Source organism: Theobroma umbraticum, unplaced genomic scaffold (assembly GCF_002168275.2).
Source record: "Theobroma umbraticum cultivar Fairchild unplaced genomic scaffold, ASM216827v3 scaffold_25.0, whole genome shotgun sequence".
Taxonomy (NCBI): Eukaryota; Viridiplantae; Streptophyta; class Magnoliopsida; order Malvales; family Malvaceae; genus Theobroma; species Theobroma umbraticum.
The window spans coordinates 964,563-984,092 of NW_018397282.1; the positions used below are offsets into that span (position 1 = coordinate 964,563).

Genomic DNA, 19,530 nt, shown 5'->3' on the forward strand with positions numbered 1-19,530 from the left:
GAAGTGTATCAAGGTAATGACGTGCTACTTGGTTCTTGACGAGGTAAGGAGTCGATTGAGGTAATCCCTTTAAATGATTACAACTTTGTGATTGGGTTAGGATTCCTTGATGCTATATTGGTTCCCTTTGTTACTTGTCTATGTATACTTGACCTTAAGGGCCAATGTGTTGTGCCGATTAAGAACAAGCACGAACCTAAGGCTCGGTTACTTTTTGCAATACAGTTTGTGAGTGGTGTGTTTGGAGGGGAGGAGTCCTACTTGGTTGCATTGACGCTGAATGAGCAATCTAATGGTGTTGAGGGGTGATGTCCTCGACAAGATTAAGGCAATTTTGAAAGAGTTTGAAGTCATTACGCTTATTGAGTTACCGCGTATGTTACTATCCAAGTGTGAGGTGGACTTTGTATAAAGTTGTTGCTTGGTTCGCATTAGCCCGCACCTGCTCCATACCACATGGCTCCCCCCAAGCTTGAGGAGCTGAGGAAGCAACTTTCAAAAGTAATCGAGGCAAGCTTCATACGCCCCTTTAAGGCACCTTATGATGCACTTGTGCTATTCCAAAATAAGCACGATGGCTCCTTAAGGCTCTGCATTGATTGCCAAACTTCCTTTGGTTTAATGAATAAAAATTGATGTTTAATTGTTATTGATATCAAAAGATTTTGACTATATGTTGATTTGGTACTAAGATTATTAGAAAATAAATCTTTGAAAGTTGTTTTTTAGATCTAGACAATCTACTATCTTTTTTTATTTTAATTATTTTCTTTTATGTTAGGCCATCAATTTTGTGTATATGATACACAATTATGTTGGTAACATGTTGGAGTACGTATGGATTAAATTTGATTGATTTTTTTAAAGTTGTTTCGATGTGCAAAGAATTTATAATACATGCTAAAAAATGTTCAAGCGGATGATGCATGACTATGTGGGCAAGACTTGCGAAAATTTTGAGAATTTTTCGAGGTTTTTAAAGTTCCTTAATGTTAAGTCGAAATTGTAAAACAAAGTGCAAAATATCCATTTCTGCACTATGAAATCTAGACAGCGTAGGTATTGTTTTATTGTACATAATAATCACCTTTGGTGGTTGTAAAATTAAACCCAAGAGGTATACCTATTGATAGTTAAAAGGTTTCTTTTCAAAAACACGTCTCATACATAAAGTGTTTTTGAAATAGCCTTCTTTATAATTTTAACTATTTTTAGCCAAGAGAAATTAATATTAGACAAAATTACTTAATGAAACTGACCCATATGTTTAGGTACTCGCCTCAAACTGACTCATATCCTTTGAGCATTTCACACCAAACCATTATCTCTAGAATATCTCTTACCAGAAAGAAAAACTTTTAAGCATTTTGAGCATTTTGGAATAGTTTTTAATACACAAAGAAAACCTGTTAGTCGTTTTGAGCATTTTAAGCATTTTGAAGTGATTTTTGATACATGGATAAAGACTTTTAAGCATTTTGACTGTTCTTTGCCAAGTAGGCATATTCGTTGATTATGTTGTTTAATGGAATATTGTGTATTGTTTGAAATTATTGATATTTTTTAAATGAAATTCAATAGTTTTGGTGGTTTTTAGGCATTGTGTAACTGGTTTTGAGGTATTGTGTGACTAGTGTTTAGGCATTGCGTTACTAATTATTAGGCATTACATGACTAGTTTTTAAGTATTGCGTAACTAGTTTTTAGGCATTACGTTACTAATTTTTAAGCATTACGTAACTAATTTTTAGATATTACATAGCTAGTTGATATGACGTTGCGTGACTGGTTGATAGGCATTGCGTGACTTAGGCATTGCGTGACTTAGGCATTGCTTAAAAATCAGTCACGTAATGTCTAAAACTAGTCACGTAATGTCTAAAAACTAGTCTCGTAATACCTAAAAACTAGTGACACAATACCTAAAAACCAATAATGCAATGCCTATTAAGTAATTGATTTGTCCGCTCATAACCAAGTTTAAGTTGCCAAAGTCATACAGTATTCTAATTTATAAATATGTTTAATTAATTTCAATCCCTTAACTTTGAGATTCTATAAATAAATCAATAAACCCAAGAACCTAAAACACATATCTTGATTCATTTTTATTTTTTGGGATGGCGAGAAAGATCTGGATGGCAAGATAGACAGTATTTTGCAAGAAAGAGAAATAAGGATTTAATTTTGAAATTTTTATTTGGATGGCGGGATAGAGAAAATTGAAATAATTTTAATTTGTCTGAAATTGTTTAAAGAGCATTGTTGTCAAATCATGTCAAAAATTGATTAAAAATAATTAAATTATAATGAAGGATATTTTTGAATTAAATTTATGAGGAGGATTATTTTTCACAATTTTGTCTAATTAAAACCACATGTAGTTGTCACGGGGCGATACTTAAGACCACCTTCCGTGCGGCCTTGGGCTCAACCCTTATCTCGGCACTTAGAACCCAAGTCAGCCTTAGTGCTTCAGCACTCGCCCAACAAGCACTCAACACCCACACAATGGCTTTAAGCCGGCAAGCAAGCTTGCATAAACGAGGAAGGAAAAATGGGAAGAGAATGCTAGAGAGAAAAACTAAGCTTGTATTGAATGAATTGAGATACAAATGTGTTGGATGATTTACACAAGGAGGATGGGGTTATTTATAGCCAAGGTTCCCCATCCATTTCCCTCTAAAATTTTCCCTCCAAAGGATTTCCCTCCAAAAGATTTTCCTCCAAAACCATTTGGGAGGGAAACTAAGGTTTCTAGAAGCTCATTTGGGAGGGAAATCCCTACATGGGTCTTGGTGGGCTGGCACCATACATGGGTCTTGGTGGGCTGGCACCCTCTTGGGCCTCTTGGCGGGTCTGGGCTGTGGCCCGTGACATGTGGCCCGTGACATAATGCTACGCAAAAATCAATCTAAAAGGGTGAAAGAGGCCAACCTGCCCCTCGCATATGCACATGCAGAAAATGTTCTCTTTTTGCCTATAGTCCTAACCTTGTGGAATCTAGATCTAGGGATGAATTTTTTTAGTATTTAAGCCATGGCAAAAAAAGGAAAATATGTAAAGAAACAAGAATAACAGCGGGTAACAACAAGCACAAAGCAGAGGCAGTGGCTGGATACTGCGGCAAGCAGCCAGTACAATACACTGTATCCCTCGTTAGTCAACAGCTTAATCAGCTTACAATAACGATTGTGTTATCATGAGACTCTTGTTCATCCAAGGTATCAAACAAAACCATTCCCCTTGTCTCAGGCAGATAAGCCACGAACAACCCACAGCACAATATGACAAACCCGTAAACTCCATAGCAGAGAAACTCATTTTTTCTACCTGCAGAAGTCAGTAAAGGACTGAACACAGCACCAAAGATGAGCGCCTGCCTCACCATTGATGTGGCCGAGTTCCTCACAGATGTGGGAAACAACTCTGTCACATATATCAATACTACATTGAATGCCGTGCAGGAACTAAAAAAAGCTACTAGCTCTAGTCCAATTTGAATGCCTCCGTGCTCACTTAGTGCACCACAAATTATACTGCATACCCCACTTGCAATCGAAAATGTTAGCATGGAAGTTGTCCTTTTACATCTTCCTATCAGGAGGAAGGTAAGGAAATAGGCTGGGATGTCTAATAAGCCATTTAAAGTAAGACTCAAGTATGTATTGATACCCAAATTTCCAACACCCAACAGCATGCCGTAGTAAACCATTCCAACGCCAAAACCAAGGGCCATAGCAGCTAGTAGCCTTCTTAGAGCCCATCTTCTCCGAAACAAGTCCTTCATGGATGCGTACTTGTCCAACTTATTAGTCAGTTCCTCCTGCAGAGGAATGTCAGCTAGATATGAGTTGAAGCCATCAACATTAACTGGTCCAAACTTTTTTAGAACTGCCATAGCTTCAACTTCACGCCTCTGCAGGAAAAGCCATCTTGGGGACTCACAAACAAAGAAATAAACTATTGTGCAGTAAGCTATTGCTGGGATGGAAGTCCAAAAATAAAGAATTCTCCATGAGGAACCTCTGTTAGTGTAAGCTATAGCTGGCAAAGATAATAATCCTAGGGTGAAAAAGAAAAATGCAATAATCCCTACTTGACCACGCCAACGCTTTCCAACCATCTCCATTAACAACACAAGGGCTGTTGTCATGATAGATGAACGGAAAAATCCACAGACAAATCTCAGGAGCGAATATATCCAGATATTGGCGGATAAAATGGTAGCAGAAGCAGATATAGACATTGCCAAACATGAGAAGAAAAGCAGTTTCTTACGGCCAAGCCATGAGTCACCGAGTGTCGAGAAGGCAAACCCACCCAACAGGCACCCCATGAAGAAGGACGATGAAGGTAAGCCAGTGATGATTGAACTAGCACATTCAAGGCTCCATTCCGAGACGATCGTCCTATCAGAAGGACCATCCCAAGACCATGAACTCCTAGAAAGACTGCAAATGTGTAAATTTGAGCTGCAAGTAGTATCATCAGTGCAGTGCCATGTCGGAACCGCGTCGGTGAAGACGCTAATGAATGTTTGTTGGGCGTCAAAGAGCAGAGGCAGTGAAACAAGAATTGCTTGTATCAACTGTACATGTCCAAAACCCCCTAGACTTTGTTCAATCATCTCATCCAACGACTCATAGAAGCTTTGTTCGTTAAGTCTCATCGTATCTTGATTCGTTAACTTGGGTCGAAGCCTAAAGGAGATTTGTACGTAGTTGGCTGCGCACTTTGGTGGGTTTGCGATCTTTCTGGGTTTTCTAATTTAACGTGCCTTTCAAGTGATGTTGTCAGCCATTATTGTGGTAAAAGATCTACTACAATTTATTCTGGCCTGTCAAGGTATTGGAATTAAAAATCTATTTTATATTTTTTACATGATCCCAGGATAATTTTTTTGAAAAAAAACAAATCGGATCTCAGGATAATTAAGCTAAAGCGTTTAATTATCCCCGCTGAGATAGCTTTAAACTACACAAGTTTACCTCTTCTTAGAAAGTTAATTCATGTGGAGTCAATAATCATTGTAGGCTACATAGAAACCTCAATCCTGAGGAGATATCCAAGTGCCTTTTGGTTTGGGCTTTGTTTGATGGAATCTGTTAGGTGAAAGTAGGGTTTGGTTTTATGTCGTTCCAGGTGCTGTTACTTATTGTAAGGATCTGTGTTTTTTCATTGTTGTTTTTAAGGGAGTTGAGTCATTGCAGGCCTGCGGGGGTTATTGGAAAGGTTTTGTTGGTGTTCTGCAATGCTTGTTTCAGGGGCCTTGTGTTCCTGCCTACATGTATGGGTTGTTTTATGGCGGTTACTGCTTCGTGCTTATATTGCAGCACATATTAGCCAGTAAACAGTGATGGTTGGATGTAGTTAACAAGATCATTTTCATTCAATAATAGACATGAATGAGACAAGAAAAATGTACAACAGTAGTCTCAGACACATCAATCATATCAGTCCGGCTGCATTATATGTCAATCATATCTGCACAAAAGAAATACAGGGGGAGAGGGGTCAGTAACCACATGTTCCCAAACTCAGTGCATTATGAGTCAGCTAGGGGTAATTATTGCACTTTTGCTGTCCATTTCTTAAGATGGTGTTGGACCATCGGGAGCATGGAACCGAAGATTAGGAGATAATTAACACTCGAAAGAGAATAGATGGATTCTATCCATGACCACCACGGAAATCCCAAGCCACAACAGTTACATGGACATCATTCAACCATGCGCGTTACTGAATTTATTCATAAAGTTTCATATGGAGACTACAAAAAGCAGAGCCTCATGAGGCTTGCAATGAACAACAGAGTCCTCAAATGGGGACTGGCAATCGTCAGAGGTGTCTGATGAGCTGACAACTAGATAAAGGAAACTATAACAAAAGGCTTATAACACAGTTAAAGTGGAGACTTTATGAGAATGAAATCTCTTGAATTATCTCTAAATTATTTAATTATTTGAGAATAAATTATGATGACTCATTGAAAAGTCTTTGATTGGCCGGACTTTGAGTCCTTGAATTTTTGATTAGCGAAGTTAGGTATTATCTCTAATTTATTTAAAGATAATTCCAATTTGATTTTATCTCTAAATTAATATAATTATTAGAGATAATTTAAATGACCAATAATTAAATTTTAATTGTCAAAATATAAGATTATCTCCAAATATTTGGATTTATTTAGAGTAAATTGGATGACAAATCTAATATTTGATTGGTCAAAATATAAATATTATCTCTAATAATTTAGATTTATTTAGAGATAAATGATATGACCAATAGCTAATATTTGATTGGTCAAAATATAAATTATTATCTCTAAATAATTTAGAATTTATTTAGAGTAAATTGATGAACAATAGCTAATATTTGATTGGTCAAAATGAATATTATCTCTAAATTATTTTGAGAGTAAAATATATACCAATAGGTGAATTGGTTCAACTATATGTCTTTAAATTAATCTAACCATAAATTAATTATTTTATAATTAATTATATGGTTAAAATATTATTAAATCCACATGGCAGCACGTAATTGGCTGATAATTTTTTTTCTTCTACAAATGCCCCCTCAAGACTTGTTCACACATGATTTTGAATGTGACAAGTGGACAAGTCTTGAAATTTTAAAATCTTTAGGATTTCTTAAAATCCTAACATGACTTGGTATAATTCCAATCCAAATTAAATTTGAATTATGCTTACTCATAGGTAAGAAAATTATAACTTTAGAAGAAGTATATTGCAATAGAATTATAATTTTAAAGAAGTATATTGCAATTGGTATGCATTCCTAATTAACTAGGATAGTATTCCTTAATTAACTAGGATTCTCCTTTTTTACTCTATAAAAAGGACCCTTGCCAATTCTCACACATCAACATTGGAATTCATAATATTTTAGTTGCAATTGCTTCAATCCGCACAACAATTCATACTTGCAGCTTCAAGATTTCTTCAACCATCAAGTAAAGGTAGCATACTTCTTGTTGGTGAAAGCATCTTTCTTTTTTTTTTTTTTTTCAAGCCTTACATGGTAAACCGATTGCCAATTCTTTCTTGTTCTTTGATTCTTGCCATGCCTTTAATCCATGCAAATTGCTAAGCTCTAGAATATTAGTTTAGTCAACGTCTTGGATGTTACAATTGCAAATCATCATGCTAAAAAAAATCCATCATTGCCACGTTACAATGGCCATGCCCATACTTGATTATATCTTGACATGTTTCAATTGTCATGAAAACACTTGTCACGTTACAAGCATATCAAGCAAGCCATGCATATTGTTAAGCTTTAGTATACCTTGCTTAGTCAACGTCTTGGATGTTGCAAATCATCATGCTAAAAAAAAATCCATCATTGCCACGTTACAATGGCCATGCCCATACTTGATTATATCTTGACATGTTTCAATTGCTATGTAAGAAAAATATATATATATATATATATATATATCCTACAAGCCACCATTTATATTGCCACAATTTTTTTTGATTGATTTTTTTTTTCAAAATTGTTGTTTTAGACTAACAATTTGACATTTTTTTTTACAATTAAATATCAAATTTATCAGCCCATCATCAAAGCAAGTTTAAATTGAAGTGCAGCAAATTAAGGTGGTGCTCTTTACAATAGCACGTGATTTGTTATCCTCGGAGGGTGCTCTTTATAATAGCACTTATTAATCCTTGGGGGGTGCTCTTTAAAATAGCACACAATTTATTATCCTCGGATAGTACTTTTATAATAGCAACTTGTTGATCTTTGGGAGTGCTCTTATACTAGCACACGATTCATTATCCTTGGAAAAGTGCTCTTTGTAATAGCACTTGTTGATCCTTGAGAGGTGCTCTTTATACTAGCACACGATTCATTATCCTTGGAGGGTGTTCTTTATAATAGCACTTGTTGATCCTTGGGAGGTGCTCTTTATATTAGCACATAATTTAGAATCACCATGGTATACTTCAAGGACTACAAAAATCAACTTGTTATTCTTTCAAAAAAAGATGAAGATATGAAGAAAGGGTTGTTTCTTCCCATAGTGAGACCCATAGTTGGTCATTTTTTGGCATCTCAACCACTCGATGTTCCTACGACTTTGGAAGAATGGACTTCTAAGCCAATCAAGATCTTGCAATCTTCTTAACAGCTCGATGTCTCCAACTTATCTTCATGACAAAACTTTCAGTCAGAGAATTTATCACGTTGGCAAGCCGTATAAATTTCTAGTGAGGCTTATTGGGGCAGTTCTTTCACGATCAATGGAGAATTTAAGTATATTCCTAAATATTGGGAGTGGACTGAAGATGTGTTATTTCGATATGAAAAGCTCTTACGTGATATGAAGATGGCTGATGCTATTTACGCATCTTTATATACTTATGATCGTAATAAAGGTGTCATTCGAGCATTTTGTGAGAGTTGGTGTCCAACCACAAACACCATTCATACTGCTTTTGGAGAGGCTTCCTTATCATTATGGGACTTGCACAAATTGGGTGGTCTTCCTCTTCATGGTTGGTTTTATGATGAAGTCATTCCTTCTACTAAAGAATTGATTGGCGTTGGTGCTAATGGGAAAAATTTCTTCCCAAAGTTGTGACACTTATTTGCTGCTTTCATCATTTGCACAAAAGAAACGATGATCAAGGTAAAGTCTTTGTCAACGATTGGATCAACTTTTGGTTTCAAGGTAAATTACGCTATCAAAAACCTCCAGCTCGTAAAGCCAAGAAGTCAACTCGTCCGAAGGCGACGCACAACCCAATTGGGATTGTCAAGAAACATGAAACTTGGGCCTCGAGTAGAGCTAAAGCATGCAATGAACTTGGTGTTAAAGAAAATCATGAGGCTGATACATATTTGGTTGCTTTCTTTTCTTGTTGGCTTTGTGTATTTGTTTTTCCAAGCGTAGAGTCTATGATTCGACCTGAGACATTTAAGATTGCTAGCCTCATAGCTACTGGCTCTAAAGGTGTTAATCTTGCCATTCCAGTGCTTGCTCAGATTTATCGAGGGCTTAATCAGATTGCCCTTTCCACTCAAGCTGGTTCTTCAGATGCATGTTTTCCTATTCATTATGTTTATGGGTGGTTGGGATATTATTTTGAAACTCATTTTTCAACTCCACAAGAAGTAATAGGACCCTCGATGGTGAAATTCTCTGGAGAAGGTGGGGCTAAATATTTCAGTGAACCAGAAGCGCGTAATTTGATTCACACAAAGCTAGTGTGGGATGCAAATTTATATTCCAAGAATCGAGGTGAGATTATCATCGACACTAGACCACTAGATCCTTTGCGACATGATTATTTAGTTAGCGTTCGTTCAAGCTACTTGCCTGTCCGATGCCACAATACTATTATTGTGGAGCCATATATTCCTCATCGTTTTGGAAGACAATTCGGCTTTTGTCAAGATGTTCCTGGAAATCTTAAGATTAATATTCGCTCAGGCTCAGTGGATGACTTATTGAAATTTTGGCAAACTTGCACGCTTTCTAATACTCAGCCGAGATTAATTTCTCCAGCTCGTCCCTTGAATATTAATGATCAAGCCACTGCGAGTTATATGGAATGGTGGTCCCAAGTTCATAATCCTTACCTTGAACATAGTATTGAAGCTTTGATCTTTAGTACCCATCAAACTCCATCCAAGCGCTTAAGACAACAAAAGGAAAGGCCTTCTAAAATAGAACAAGGTGAGAATCAAATGCTTGTTGCAACAAATCTTTCTAGTAGAGACAAACGCAAGGTACCTTCGAAAGCAAAAAGCCTTCAATTACTTCCAAATACTGAACAAGGAATTCTTGAAAAAAATTTTGGGCACCAAGGTACAATAGCTATTGAAGATTCTGATAGTGAAACCGATCGTGATAAACATTGAAGCGAGTCACCCCAAAAAACAAAAGGTATCATACCATGCTGGCTTTCATTTCTTGAAGACATTTTGAGTTGTTTGTACTTCCAGATAACTTCAATGATTGGTAATTGCATCATGAATTTTGTGTATCTTTTTTTTTAACTATTTTGCGAAACTAACTTTCATTCTTCTTTTTTTTTTTAGGTTCAAAACCAAGATCCAACCAAGGAGGTTGTCAATGAAGCGTTCCTACTGTTAGCATAGCTTCAGTTTCTAATCCACATGGATTTAACAAGCTTGCAACGGAGGTAGAAAACTATTTTGCTCGCGAGATTTCAGATGCATCCTCAAGTCAAGAAAATATTTCTCCTCGTGTAATCACTAAGGAAATTGGTGATGCTTCTAAGAATACGACCGAGTTGTGGTCAAGGCTAGTCATCTTGCATTTCCAAAAGCTTCTAAATTTAGTGCTGATAAAGTGATCCATGATGGTCATTCAAAACTTGTCATGACTTTATGGGAGAGCATTCAACCAAAATTTGTCAAAACTCCTTTCGATCAAGTTTCTTCTCTCACTACTGAGGTTCAAAAAGTTCTTGCTGTAATAGAAGGGGTCGAGACTGTAGATTCATCCTCATTGAGGAACATGGTTCAAGAATACTTTGGACAAGTTCACAAATTTATTGACCTTGAATCATCCTTTAGTAGTGCGTCTACAAAAAATCAAGACGAGAAACTTCAAAAACTAGTTATTCGTCTCAAGGATGAGGAGTCTCTTAAGAGAAAATTTGTTGAGGAGGCCAATGGTTTGAAAGCTGAGTTAACAAATCTTCAAGAGGAAATAGATGCCTTATGTCGCAAGAAGGGTGAAATTGAGTCTTCTCTTAAAGCAAATAAAAAAGAGGTGAAGATGAGGGAAGTTAATATTTTCGATATTAATGAAGAGATAACTTCCATCAAGTCCTCACCTACTTTGAGTGAAAGCGAAGTTAATTCCCTAAAATTGTTGCGGAATATGTTGGAATCTTCTCGAGAAGAACTAAACAATTTCAAGTGGAAGCCTTGATTTGATTACTTCCTTATTCATGTAGCTTTTTTTTTTTATAGGATTTAGACCTTTAAAATTTTCTTTCACATTGTAATGCATTTCAAATTAGCAATAAAGATTAATTTTTTTATTGCTTTTCTTTACTTGTGAAAAAAATAATTTAAAAGATAATCCTATAAAAGCTTCAAGATACTTTATATTCAACAAATTTTCTTGGACACCAATTAAACTTTACAACAATTCAACTTGAGATTGCAATTTAATTGATTGAATTGCATAACTTGACGAAGAAGTACAAACTCGATCTTCTATCTCTGTAGCTTCATCATCATAAAGAATTGAGCCATGCTTAATGCAAGAGATTTTTTTTTTGATGTGATTGACTGAACTTGGCAATAGGACCAAGCTGCCTACGTACCTCCTAATATAAAGAAGGATCAAGTCATAACGTAGTTCATATCTTTTTTTTTTTTTCCTTAACTTTTGCCTAAGTCGTCCTGTTAAGGATTTTCAACTTAGCAGGCTTTTTTTTTTGGTGCAGTTTAAGCTCTTGTCGAGGAGCATCTGTCCTTCAAGCGTAGTAGCGTTTCAAGAATTTTCCATTAATTGGGCCAACTCTTACTCCATCTTGATCAACAATTTTGTATGCACCATGAGTGTAGACTTCTTGAACAACATATGGTCCATCCCACTTTGAGAGGAACTTGTTACCCATACGATGTGTAGTATTTATGGGTCTTCGCACTGCAAGAACTAAGTCTCCAACTTGGAATGATCGTGGTTTAACTTTCTTGTTAAAAGCTTTGGACAATCGAGCTTGATAACATTCCAAGCGTTGTTATGCTTCCAACCTTTTCTCATCCAATGCTTCGAGTTCTTCAAGGCGTAGGCGAACATTATCTTCATTTGAAAGACCTTCTTGAATGGCAATTCTCAATGATGGAATTTGACGCTCTAATGGGAGAACAGCTTCCACACCATAAACAAGCGAGTACGGAGTTGCTTGAGTAGGTGTACGAAATGTCGTACGATAAGCCCATAAAGCTTCTCCTATTTTCTCTGGCCAATCTTTTTTTACGCGATTAGCAACTTTCTTGAGCAAATTGCACAAAGTCTTGTTGAAGGCTTCTACTAACACATTTGCTGGTGCATGGTACATGGAAGAATTATATTGCTTGAAGTTAAACTGTGCACATAACTTCTCCATTGTGAACTGTTTTCCATTATCTGTTATGATGCATCGTGGCACGCCATAACGATAAATGATGTTTGTTCTAATGAAGGTAGCAACAGTTTCTTTCTTTACTTCTCGATAAGATGCTGCTTCTGCCCACTTTGAAAAGTAGTCTGTGGCTGCAAGTATGTAGAGATGCCCTGTGGAACTTTTAGGTAATGGTCCAACCAAGTCGAGTCCCCAAGCATCAAATGGCCACGAGGTAACTGTTGGGTGGAGTGGCTCAGGGGGCTGATGAATGAAATTAGCATGAAATTGACATGCTTGACATCTTTTAGCATAGTCCATGCTATCCTTCACCATAGTTGGCCAATAGTACCCCATTCTTTTGATTTGGAAGTGCAACTTGGCTCCAGATTGATGTGCCCCACAAATTCCTGAGTGAGCTTCTTGTAAGGCCTTGTATGCTTCTTCATCTCTAACAACGAAGAAGATCCGTCAAAGAACGACGATAGAGTGTAGCTTTGAAATAAATAAATCGAGAAGCTCGCGCTTTATTTCTGTTTTGTGCCTTGGATCATTAGGAAGCTTCCCATGCTGTAGGTAGTTGATCAACGGCTGTCGCCAATCTTCTTTTCCTACTTCAAGGATTGAGATGACATTAGACTCTACATCGATCTCTTCATCCAAAGTGATTGGTGGTAAGATCCATCGTTTGCAAAGAGGCACTTTTAATTCTTTATTTGACAATGCAATTGCTGATGGCAAATTAGCCAAAGAATCTGCTTGCCTATTTTCTTTCCTAGGCACATGTTCTATGCTAGCTTTGTCAAACCACTTCAAAAGTTTCTTAACATAGTTGACATATGGCAAGAGCTCAGCTTTTTAACTTCATAAAGTGTAAGGACTTGGTTGATAACCAACTTAGAATCTCCAAACACCTTAAGTTGAGTGATTTGCATGTCCAATGCCGTCTCCAAACCCATGATCAAGGCTTGGTATTCAGCCACATTATTGGAACAATTTTCGATAAGAGTAAATGTGTAAGGCAATACTTCTCCTTCTGGGGTGATAAAGATGACTCCTGCACCTGCCCCGTCTTGTCGAGCTGCTCCATCAAAGTATAGCTTCCATGGCTTAGGGATTTCAATGTAGAGAACATCTTCATCAGGGAGATCTTCAGAGAATTCCCAATCATCGGGAATTGGATGGTCTGCAAGAAAATCTGCAAGTGCTTGTCCTTTGATGGCCTTTTGAAGGGATATATGTGATGTCGAACTCTTGTAGCAAAAGAGCCCATTTTGCCAATCTCCCACTAAGCACGATTTTGACATTAGATACTTGAGGGGATCTGCTCGTGAAATTAAATGAATAGAGTGAGCTTGCAAATAATGCCTTAATTTTTTAATTGCAAACATTAATGCTAAGCAAGTTTTCTCAATGGGAGAATAATTTAATTCTGCGCCATTAAGAGTTCTACTAAGGTAGTCGCACTTTCCTTTCCTTTGTCATTTTGCTGTGCTAAAAGTGCTCCTAAAGAACGTTCTTGTGCTGCAATGTAAAGGATCAATGGACATCCTGGTGTAGGAGCCTTTAAAACTAGAGGCCTTAGTAGATAAGACTTTATGCTTTCAAAAGCATTACTACAAGACTCATCCCAAATAAAGGCATATCTTCTTTCATCAATCGACTAAATGGTTGATATCTACCAGCCAAGTTGGATATGAAGCGCCGAATATAAGCCAATCTTCCTTGCAAACTTTTAAGTTTGTGGATTGCTTAGCTCTGGCATTTTCATGATTGCATCTATTTTTGATTAATCAATTCAATCCACGATGACGGACTATGAATCCCAAAATTTTCCCGAAGATACTCCAAAGGCATACTTTAAGAGTTCATCTCAATGATACGACGTAATCTCTCGAAATTGGTGAAGATCTTCAAGATGATCAACTCTTTTTTGGACTTAACACCAAATCATCCATATAGCATTCACATTCTTGTGTAGCATATCATTGAATATCTTTTGCATTGCTCTTTGATAAGTGGCACCTGCATTCTTTAATCCAAAAGGCATAACTTTGTAACAGTATATTCCTTTAGGAGTTCGGAATGCAGTGAGCTCTTCGTCCTTTGGATCCATGCGAATTTGATTATATCCAGAGGAGGCATCCATAAAAATAAGCCTCATGGCAGTTGTTGCATCCACCATTATTTCTGTCAAAGGAAGAGGGAAGTCATTCTTTGGGCAAGCATTGTTCAAATCTCGAAAATCCACGCAAACTCGAATTTGGCCATTCTTTTTTCTAACTGGAACAATACTTGAGATCCAAGTAGGGTACTTGACTTCTCGAATAAAGCCAGCCTCAATGAGTTTATTGACCTCAGCCTCTATTTGGAGATTAAGTTAGGATGAAGACGTCGTTGAGCTTGTTTTATGGGTCGAACGCCCTTCTTTATTGCTAGATGATGCACAGCAACTTTAGGGTCCAATCCTGGCATTTCTTTGTAAGTCCATGCAAAGATGTCTCGATACCTTGTCAAAAGGTCAAGATAAGGTTTTTCTTCTTCAGAAGTTAAACAAGCACTTAAGAGATTGGACGAGGATATTCTTTAGTGCCTATATTAACTCTCTTTATTCATCAATCGTAGGCCGATTTCCTCCTCTAATGATGGAGGAGCTTCTTGGATATCTTTTTCTTCAGATTTTTCATCACTTTCCACTATGACACATGATTACATGTGAAGATTTGCATTTTTCTTTGCTTTTTCCTTTTGAAGATGAGGCTTGTTTAGTCACAACCACAGTGCGCCTTCTAGCCTTTAATGTTTCATCATTTGTCACAATCAATTCACATTTTCTTTTCATCCGTGAAAGGATGATGCTATGACAATCCTTTAATTCATGTGTCATGAGGCTCTTTTTATTCTTCTTTTGTGAGGGTTTTCTCTTTAGCCTTGAATTGATAACTCTTGAAGTCTGTTTGTAGAACTTTCTTGATGTGATTAAACATTGAACCTTGATCTAAAGGCATGCTTAATCGATCAAAAACTGTAGTTCGAGTCCAAGCGATTGAAAACTGAAATCTAGATGACTCTACTAGGGTTTCTTTCTCATCGTCGACTTCTTCAGTCGTTACATATCTTGCAACTTCTTTATAAATCTTCAACTTCAAGGGTGTAAATCCTAACCCTGATTTTGTAGCTTTGACATCATTTGTCTTTTTCTGCCACACTCTACCATTCTTGAAGAATCTTGTGAAGTTTCTGGGTTGGTTCACTAGGTCGTGTACTAACTTAGAAACTCTTCTTGCTTTATAGCTACGCCATTTTTAGGAGCTTATAAGCATTAGGATCAACCATTAACTCTTAGAAAGGGAAGATCATCATGTTCAACCAATGACCCATTGTTGGCCTACAAATCCTTTTAATGGAGACTTAGCAAATTTTGACTCTTCTAAACTAGTAAGTGGCAAGGTCAAATTTTTTAAGCCTTCGATAAGATCAACATTTTCTCTTGTAAATGAAAACGGTTTCTTTTCCTTTTCTTTTGATAATTGTCCTTCATCATTTCCCTGATTGCCTTTAGATTGTAGCTCTTCTGCAAAAGTACTTTCAAAATAGAATTTAGCATCAGCCAAGTGTGCCTCTGCTGTAGTAAATGACTTAGCATCTGCTATAACTGTCTTCACTTGACCATTTCTACAATACTTGAAACATTAATGAAGTGTCGACGATACTACACCATTTTGATGTATCCAAGGTCGCCCCAACAACATGTTGTATGTTGTGTTAGCATCAATCACATGAAACAATGGATTGGATTCCATATCATCAATGAAAAGTTGAAGTCTAACTTTTCCTATAGCTCTTTGCCCTTCAAGATTGAAACCTTGGATCATTAAGTGACTCTTTGATAATTCGTTGGGAGGCATTCCGATCTCTTTCATTGTTTTTAGTGGGAGTAAGTTGACAGCAGATCCATCATCTATTTGGATCCGATTGATTTTCTGTTCACGACTATATCCCTGAACAAAAAGAGGCCGATTATGAGGGGTAGACCCTAACAACAAGTCTTCATCAGAAAATGTAATTTCTGCACCACAAGAAGAATTAGAATCAAACTTAATTTTTTCTTCATCCCTAACATCTTCATCAATTTGGAAACATGATGTGGTAATTGGCTTTTGATTTTTGAATTGTATTGGCATGAAATCATTCAAGGTGATTGGTCGTCTAAGCCTTTGCACCATCGAATTTTCACACTTGCCCATACTTATTTTTCTCGATGTTTTCTTTGGCATCATCTTCCTAGATGGTTGTTTCACCATTTTGGATCTTTTTGGTGCTTGCTGTCCTTTGGAGGACTTTTCTTTCTTCTTCTCCGATGAGTAACTAGGATCCATCCTTCATTGTCTGGCTCTTGACTTGTAGAACCATAAGTTTTGCCCCCATTATCTTAAGGGTTGGATGTCTTCTCTCCGTTCGATGCCAACATTATATAGTCGAAGGATCCGAATTTTATCCTGCTCCACACATTAAGTGGAGAAAGCATGCTAGTTGCCGATGCTACATTTGTTGTAGCCGTTTCTTCTTCAAACTCAATTTTTCCATCTTGGTATAAACCCATGATTTTGTCTTTTAAGACAACATTTTTCTATAGGGTGACCAATTAAACGATGGTATTTGCAGTAGTTGGGTTCATTTACTCGATCAGCTTCTTCCGGTCGCTTCATCTCTGGCAATTGAATGAGCTTAGCTTTTAGAAGTTCTTCCAACATTTTTGTGATATCTGAGTCAGGGAAAGGATACTTTTTCTCTTGTCTTTCTTTCAAAGACACTTTCTTCTTATCCTGTGGGGAATCAAGCTTCGTTTCTTAGGTTTTCTTGAATTGGTAGCCACCTTGATGGGTTGGTATTTACAGTCATAGACTGTTTTCCTTCACCCTTATCTGCCAAAGCTTTGCCCTCTTTACAGACATCTTGCTTACCCTTCCTTGGCTCTTGCACTAGAGGTCCTTGATTTCTAGCCGCTGACATGCTTAATTCCATGTCATGAGCACGTGTAGCTAATTCTTCGAAAGTTTTAGGCTTAATGCCTTGAAGAATATAGCGTAATCCCCAATTCATCCCTTGGATGCACATGTCAAGAGCTGAGGATTCGGACAGTCGCTCTTTACAATTGAGACTGAGATTTCTCCACCTATGGATATAATCAATCACAGGCTCATCTTTCCATTGGCGCGAACTTGTGAGTTCAATCATACTCACCACACGTCGAGTGCTATAGAAGCGATTAAGGAACTCACGTTCTAATTGCTCCCAATTATCAATCATCCCAGGCTCTAAGTCTGTGTACCAATCAAAGGCATTGCCCTTTAAAGAGCGAACGAACTGCTTCACCATAAGATCACCATAAGTGCCAGCATTGTTACAAGTTTCTATGAAGTGTGCAACATGCTGGCGAGGATTTCCTTTACCATCAAACTGTTAGAACTTTGGTGGTTGATAGTTTGGCGGCATCCTCATACGATCTATCCTTTGAGAGTATGGCTTAGCATATGTGTATGAAGGTTGAGTAACATTTTCCACCTGTTCCTTGATGGCTTCTTTGATGAGTTCTTTTAATTGATTGGTGGTGACTGCTTCATTAGATTTTTGTTGGAGATTATTTTGCACTTCCGCAATGGAATTCTCCTCATTATCTTGGTGCTGATTTTGACCAAGATCCATTTGTGCCTTTCCAGTAAAGCTATTAATTTTTACCATCATTGAGGCAATTTGTTCATCTTTTTCTCTGATGCTTGTTGTCAGAGATTCCACAGTCTTCGCAAGAAGTGCAACTTGTTCTTCTAGAGATGCTGTTCCAGTTGTCATGACAACCATCATTCCAGAGTCTACTTTTGACGAAGAACCTTGGCGAGGGGATGATGAAACAGAGCTACTACTTGAGTAGCCATCATGTTCCTTGAGTTGATTGGTACTTGATCCTTTGAGGAACAAGTGTATAGTAGAGACTTCTCAAACTTGGAAGAGAAGCATCATACAAAAGATTTTGGTGAGAACTGGAGAGATTTGCTCATACAATTGTAAGAGCCATTGTCTTTCTCTGAGTGCCATACGGATGTGTTGGAACATCTGTGCTTGATGATGAAGTAGGAAAAACTGCAGGATTCGCTCTTGCAGGCTTGATAACCACTTTATTGGCAAGATTCCTTTTAGGAGCCATTTCGACTTGGAGATATTTGGAGATTTGTTTGAAGAAAGAAGATGAGAGGCAGAGATCGTCCCACTGGGTGTGCCAAAATTTGTACATACAAATTCCTCGTCAAAATTTCTTGACTTGAAAATTATGAGACAAATACAAATATTTGATGATGTGAGTGATAATCTCTGAAAATTCTTTGATTAATTTCTTCACTTCGTTTTCAAGAGTCACGAACTTGGACTTTGTCTTAATCACGAGCTTCACCCTCGCCTTGATCACGAACTTCGCCTGTTGCTTGATCACGAACCTCGCCGTTGCTTTATCACGAACTTTCCTGTTGCTTTATCTTCACCACAGAAATCTTATATTCTTCTTAATCTCTGAAATGCTCTCAATCTTCGAATGCTTCTCTATCTTTGAATGCTTCCGAATGAATGAAATGACTTGGAGGAGCCCCTATTTATAATGTTAAGTGAGGACTTTGATGAGAATGAAATCTCTTTGAATTATCTCTAAATTATTTTTAATTTATTTAGAGATAAATTATGATGACCCATTGAAAGTCTTTTGATTGGGCGACTTTGAGTCCTTGATATTTGATTGGCCGAAGTTAGTGATTATCTCTAATTTATTTAGAGATAATTCCAATTTGATTTTTATCTCTAAATTAATAATAATTATAGAGATAATTTAATGACCAATAATTAAATTTTAATTGGTCAAAAAAATATGAGATTATCTCTCAAATTATTGGAATTATTTAGAGCATAAATTGGATGAACCAATAGCTATATATTTGATTGGTCAAAATATGAATATTATCTCTAAATATTTTGGGAATAAATATATACCAATAGGTGAATTGTTCAACTATAGTCTTTAAAATTAATCTAACTAATAAATTAATTATTTTAGATTATTATATGATTAAAATATTATAAAATCTACATGACAGCACGTATGATGATAAAATTTTTTTCTTTCTACATATATGTCAATCATATATGCACAAAAGAAAACAGAGGAGAGGGTTCAGTGCATTATGAGTCAACTAGGGGTAATTATTGCACTTTTGCTGTCCATTTCTTAAGATGGTGATGGACCATCAGGAGCATGGAATCGAAGATTAGGAGATAATACACTTCGTTTTCAAGAGTCACGAACTTAGATTTTGTCACGAGCTTCACCGTCGCTTGATCACGAACTTCGTTGTTGCTTGATCAC

General features: G+C 36.9%; 1 long non-coding RNA gene and 1 pseudogene across 1 annotated transcript; both read right to left on the bottom strand.

The window, feature by feature from the left end:
- Positions 1 to 2,770: 2,770 nt before the first annotated feature.
- On the bottom strand, positions 2,771 to 4,971 carry LOC110428129 (organic cation/carnitine transporter 2 pseudogene; annotated as a pseudogene).
- Positions 4,972 to 5,722: 751 nt separating this feature from the next.
- LOC149526286 (uncharacterized) lies at positions 5,723 to 19,530 on the bottom strand. The gene is made up of 2 exons (XR_016352162.1): positions 19,494 to 19,530; positions 5,723 to 5,859 (listed from the first exon to the last, which is right to left on the bottom strand). It is a non-coding gene; the product is annotated as an uncharacterized LOC149526286 (long non-coding RNA).